A 7,119-nucleotide genomic window follows, 5' to 3' on the forward strand; every position below is an offset into this window, starting at 1 on the left:
TTCTAGCTCTCAATCCAAATTTTGCCTTCCAAAGTGTATTTCCATACCCACTTCGCTAGAAGAGCTTGATTCATCTGCTCAAGATTTTTGATGCCCAAACCGATTCACTATTTCAATCTACATACAACATCACAATTGACTAAACATTTGAATCCGCTAATCTGATCCTGCCCTTTCCAAAGGAAGGCCCCGTGCATGCGATCAATTCTCTTTAAGACCCACTTCGGTAGTTTAAATATTGACAGAGTATGACGGAAGGTAGTCAAGACCAAGTTAACAAGGGCGAGCCTCCCACCCCAAGATAGGGAGCTTTCTTTTTCAAAAGCCTAGAGTTAATAATAGAAACATAACAAACAAAAATATTATTCTTTAAAAGGTCAAATATCTCTTAAACTAAGAAAAAAATCAACTAAAAAAAATAAACAACTAGGTATGTGGCATATAAACTTAGGGCTGTCAAAATGGGCTTGGCCTACAGGGCCGGCCCGACCCAACCCTATAAATGGGGTGGGCAGGGCTACCATATGAATAGCCCAAATAACAACTGGGCCTGTTTGGCCCACCGCACGTCAGCTCAAGGGCATATATGGGTTAGATCGGGCTAGCCCAGATGGGCCATGAAAATTTTAAAAAAATCTTATTTATTTTTTAATCCCTAGGACCCTGACTCCTGAGCTCCGCTGCCCCACATCATCGGCCGCTGTCGCAGAGCAGCAGGACGATCGCCTCCACCGGTTCCTCTCCTTTTCACCTCCCAACTCTACAGATCCTCCCTCTACATCCTCCTCGTCGTTTGTGCTGCCACCTCTAGCCTTCGAGTCCGATCATGAATCAAGATACGTCGGCCCCCTTCTCCCTTCCGTCGATGAATGCCTCTCCATCCAACCTCCGGACGATCCCCCTTCTCCTCCAAGCCCCTCCCCCTTCCGCTGACAGATGCCTCTCCATCCAACCTCTGGGTGATCCCCCTCCTTATCCTCGTCGTCGGTGCTGCCACCTTCGAGTCAAATCTGATTGCAGCTCCTCCTCTTTGGGCTCTCTCGACTCCACTCTCTGAGTCAGATCTACGCCGCCTCCCCTCGGACTCTCTCGATCTCTCTCCACTCTCCAAGCTTGATCGCTCAAGGCGTCGCCACCTCCAAGTCAAATCTGAGGTGGCTTCTTCTCCTCCTCGGGCTCTCTCGATCTCTCCACTCTCCGAGTCAGATCTGTGCCACCTTCGGCCTTCCCTCAGGCTCTCTTGGTCTCTCTCCACTGTCCAGGCACGACTGCTCGAGGCTCTCCCCCTCTCAGACTCTCTGCCTCTCTCGATCTATCTCCATCTCGCTCCAGACTCTAGGGACCAGAGTCCAAGCCCTCTCTCCCTCTCGGGCTCGTTCGGTATGATCTGCTCCAGCTCTCTCTCCAACTCTCCCTCTTGGCTCTCGGGCTTTACAGTTTACTCTTCATCATCTTTGATGTTAAATTAATATTAAATTATTAATTAAATAACTATTTCATTAGTCATGATAGATTGAATCAATGATAGTATCCTTTTGTTTATTATATTTTATGATTTTTATGTATGGTTTTTGAAAAATTTTAGAATCTCAATTGTCAGAAATTTTAATCGAAACTGAAATTGAATCTAATATTTTTAGATTAATGAATAAGAAGCAGAAAATAGGAACATCAGATGTTTGAAATTTTTTCACAAAAATTGGTAAAGCAAAAGATGGAATTGAAAGAGCAACATATAATGATTGCAAGCTTGAGTATAAAGTTGATCCTAAACCTGGTGGTTCAAATTATGAAACTTCACATTTGTATCATTATTTGTAAAGTTGTAAAATGGTTGAATATCATAATATGGGAGAAATGATCATGGATCAAGTAGGAAAAATAAGGTCTAGAAAGATAGATCAAATGATTTCTCATGAAATGCTTGCAGAAGCTATCATTAAATATGACTTGCCTTATAATTTTATTGAATATGATAAGATTAGAGCTTGGGCAAAGTATATAAATTCAGATGTGGTGATAAATTTTAGGAATACTGCTGTAGCTTATGTTTAAAAAATTTATTTGAGAGAGAAAGAGAAGCTCAAACAAGCTATGGCTAAGATTCCTAATAGAGTGTGTTTGACTTCTGGTGTATGGACAACATGCACCACTAAAGATTATATTTGTTTAACTGCTCACTTTGTTGATGAAAATTGAAAACTAAATAATAAAATTCTTAATTTTGCTTATATGAAACCTCCCCACACTGGAGTTGAAATGGCTTCAACTACATTTGATTGCTTGAAAAAATGGATATAGAAAATTTTTTTTTCTATTATCTTAGATAATGCTTCATCTAACGACAATATGGTAGATATTTTGAAAGGTCATCTTTATTTGCAAAATTGCTTATTGTGTGATGGAGAATTCATTCACGTGCATTGCTCTACTCACATACTGAATCTCATTGTTCAAGAAGGTTCGAAGGTGGCTAGTGAATCCCTGTATAAAATCAGAGAGAGTGTCAAATATGTGAGGAGATCAGATGGGGGGATGAAAAAATTTCAAGAATGTGTTAAGCAAATGGGTCTTGATGTAGGAATTGGTTTAAGGTTAGATATATCAATCAGATGAAATTCAACATATTTGATGCTTGATAGTGTACTTAAATATGAAAAGGTTTTTGCTAGTCTCCAATTGGTTGATAAAAATTTAAAATATTGTCCAACAGATGATGAATGGAGGAGAGGAGAGAAAATATATGAATTTTTGAAACTATTTTATGAGACTACTAATAAGATCTTTGGCTCATCTTATTCGATCTTCAACTTATATTTTTTGCAGGTTTGAAAAATTGAATGTATGTTGAATGATAATTTGTATTGTGAGGATGGAATTATCAGGGACATGACTCAAAGAATGAAAGGAAAGTTTGACAAATATTGGAAGGAGTATAGTGTAGTGCTTGTATTTGGAGCTATTCTTGACCCACGCATGATGCTTGAATTTTTAGAATTTTATTACTCAAAGATTGATCCTTCTATTGCTAAAGAGAAAAGAGATTTTGTGAAGATAAAATTGTACAAGCTTTATGAATAATATGCAAGCAAGTCCAGTGCATCATCAAGTGCAAGTGCACATGATTCTCAATCCAATATTTTGCTTAGGCCAAGTGGAGGAGCTAAAACCAAGGATACAAAAGTTTTTAGTGTAAGTTTTGAATATTTTTTAAAATTTATTATTTTAAAATTTTAATTTTTTGTCAGTTATATGTTATTTGATATCTGATATCTCATCTATTTTTCTTTTTTTGTTGTAAATGTATTTAAAATTTTTTAGGAGTTCAAGAAATATAGGAGTGTAACTAAATCTAATGATGATAAATCTAAATTGGATCTTTATTTGAAAGAGCGAACACTTGATTATGACTGCTTTAGTAATTTAGATGTACTCAAGTATTGGAGGGATACTACATAATATCATGATCTTTCAATTATGGCACGTAATGTGCTAAGCATTTCAATTACTACAGTAGCATCTGAATCTGTCTTTAGTATTGGAGGTCATATTTTGAATAAGTATAGAAGCTCTCTTCTTTCTGAAAATGTCCAAACTCTTATTTGCACGTGAAATTGGTTGCATGGCTTTGCTCCAAATGATATTTTTTTTTATGTTCTTTGGATTTATTTTAATGTCTTGACTAATGATTGATTTTTATTTTTCAATGGGATTGATTGTCTCATTCTTTTATTATTGTGAATTTTAGATGAAGAGGATAGCCTTGAGACAAGTGTATCAAAAGCAGATTCAAATGTTGTGCAGCTTGAGGAAGAGGCCAATGAAGATAGTGAAATATGATTTATTGTAGATATTGAATTTTAGTATTTTACATGGTTTGGTGTGATGAATTATTAAATTGGTGATGTTTGAAACTTTTAATTTCTACTTTATTAATGTTTGGATTAAATTTTTAAATTTTAGATGTTTGAATTGATGATGTTTCAACTTTCAATTGAGGATATGTTAATTTTTTTTATCAGATTATTGGTTTTTACTTTGAATTGCAAGCAGACAAAATACTCAACATATGTTGGTTTTTACTTGATAGTGTTATCAATGCATGAACTATGTTAGTTGGTTCTTTGCTTCAAGTAGGCCATGAAAAATGAATTGAGCTAGAAAATATTAGTATTCAGAAACTTTATGTAACAAAAGAAGAAAAGATAGAGAGTCATCAATAATCTCAGGCAATTAGCTTTTTTGTCACTTGAATATGTAATTTTTTTTTTCCATAGAACAATAGGATAATCTCTATTTAACTGAAATTCTACAAGTAATTCACGCATCAAAGATTAGGAGCAATCAAGTTTTAAATATATTTTTTTTCACTCTTCAGTCATTTGAGGTTCAAGGCCCATGGGCTGGCCTGGCCCGGCCCACGTCCCTTAAAGGGCTGGGCTGGGCTGGGCTGGGCTCGGCCAGTTATATTGTGTCCCTTTTTCTGGCTGGGCCTAGTTCGACCCAGCCCATGAAATTTTAGGCCCTTATGGGCTGGACCGGGTCGGGCCAGCCTATTTTGATAGTAATATATAAACTTTCATATACTCAACCTTTCTCATGAGTGGAGTGACTAAAGCAAAAGATGGGGAGAGGATTTGCGAATAGTTATACATATCTGGATAAAGTTTGGAGCGGGTTTTACCACTACCCACACCCATCTCGGATTTGCTGTATGTTGAGTGAACCCACCTCCTAATTAGGTTCAAATCTAGTTGAGGATTTGATGGGGCGGAGTAAATTGCCACCTTTATACAGACAAATAATCACATAGATTGTGCTAGAGTAGCATAGACAAGAGGAAACTAAACCTACATGTACGTACATACTAAATATATGTTCCCATGGTATAGGTCATATTTTCTCTCAATAATCCAGCTTAAAAAATGAATGACATGTCTGGATTGTAACGGTGGATGTTGCACTCATGGGATGTTACACTACTAGAAACTGTACACGAGTGGAGGATGTTGTTTATGCAGGATGCATGTGATAAAATCTTATGTAGCACGAGTACTTATGGAAGGACCTAGGAAAACCAGATGATACCAAGTATACTTGCCGTATATAGCGGCTTTTCCCTACACTCAATGTGCATATAAAGTAAGGCTTAAATCAGATCAGATCAAATACCAGCATATCCATATCCATATTTGTTTCATCTGACGAATACAAATACACATATGGATATTATTTGGATACAAAAATTTATATCCATATTTATTTTAAATAGATACGGATGTAGGTCAGATATGAAAAGTATGGATATAATTATGGATAATAATTTAGATAATTAAACTTTATCATGACACAATCAAACATATTATTAAATAGATGATAAATTAAGTTAATAACATATTTATATGATTACATATTTCTCTAAAAAATTAATAAGTATTTTATAAAATTATATAGGATTATATGTAGATTCGAATATTCGGATATGGATCAGATAGTTGTCTATTTATATCTATATCTATTTTTCTTTGATGGATATGGATACAGATATAGATATTTGTCAGATCCTCAAATTTTTGTCTATATACAGATTGATTCAAATATAAAAATAGATCTGGACGGATAATATCTATACCACTTTTACCCCTGGTATAAGACAAACATCAAACACTAAGACAGTAATCTTTTTCATGAAAGATAGAAAGGTAATTTGTTTTAAAAATCATTTTTATTAGCACTTAAAGCCAGTATAATTTTTCTAGAACACTACTCAGAAAATTCCTAGAGTGGAGATATTCAACAGAGTTTTATTGAATTTGCATATCTGCCCACATACAATTTACTGAAGAAGTCAACTTTAAATGGAAAAAGAACCTTTTGTAAATTCATTTTTGACTATCAAAATCTATCATGCACCCTAGTTGCAACTTGAATTACCAAAAGAGGGCACAAAGCATGTTAGGTAGGCTGTTTTGTGAAAGGATGAATAATTTGTTCTTTCATTTGGTCTGATGTATCTATTTTGTCGATATCCTTTTGTGACATCCTTTTTTCTAATTTTTTGGACTGCATTCATCCTCGTATTATATGAATGATCGGTCTTATCCAAATAAAAAAACAATCTATTTTTTCTAATGCAATTAGGTTCTATACAAATCACCGACCAGCTTTTTCATTTAGAAAAGCAAAACACGGCATGGCCTACGTTGGACAAAAATTAGATAGAATGCTTATGATAGAAAAAATTACATTAAGGCATTATTGTATATATATATATATATATATATATATATATATATATATATATATATATATATATATATATATATATATATATATATTGTTGTGGTGTAGAAGAGAGTGCGTTATTAATTCCATATTGGTTGTGAATCAAAAGAGACTCAGGCTTATATCGGAGGGGACCATCCTTTCCACTTGAGGTATCTTTTGAAAAAGCAAAACTATGATGCCCATATGTCAGAGTGGACAATGGCTTATGTGCCGAGCTATGAGCCCTTGGCTGCAATAGTGGCACACCAGATAGGGGTCCAGTCCTATAATTATGGGACTCCTCCTGCCTGTATACCAGTTTATGGTAAAAATAAAGAGGAGAAGAAATCCTATCTGTACACAGACTCTTCCTTGACTGGAGGGGCTATGTTTCCATATCTTTTTCATATAAAGTGCCTTTTAAAAGACAAAATCGTGAGGTTCATGGGTCAGAGTAGATAATACCTCACGTGCCGAATCATGAGTCTTTGATTGCAATAATGGCGCACCAGAAAAGGAACTACCCCAATAATTATGGGGCACCTCCCGCTTGTACACTAGTCTGTGGTAAAAATAAAGAGAAAGACACCTTTCATCCATGTAAATATTCTCCCTTGACGAGGAGCTATGTTATGGTGTAGAAGGGAGGGCATCATTAATCTCACATTAGTTATGAGTCAAGAAAGACTCTGATTTATATAGGATGGAACCATCATTCCCATATGAGGCATCTTTTAAAGGATAAAATCCTAAGGTCTATGGATCAGAATGGATAATACCTCATGTGTTGAGCCATGAGTCTTTGACTGCAATATATATATATGTGTGTGTGTGTGTAAGAACTAGAAACTG

Source organism: Elaeis guineensis, chromosome 5 (genome assembly GCF_000442705.2).
Source record: "Elaeis guineensis isolate ETL-2024a chromosome 5, EG11, whole genome shotgun sequence".
Taxonomy (NCBI): domain Eukaryota; kingdom Viridiplantae; phylum Streptophyta; class Magnoliopsida; order Arecales; family Arecaceae; genus Elaeis; species Elaeis guineensis.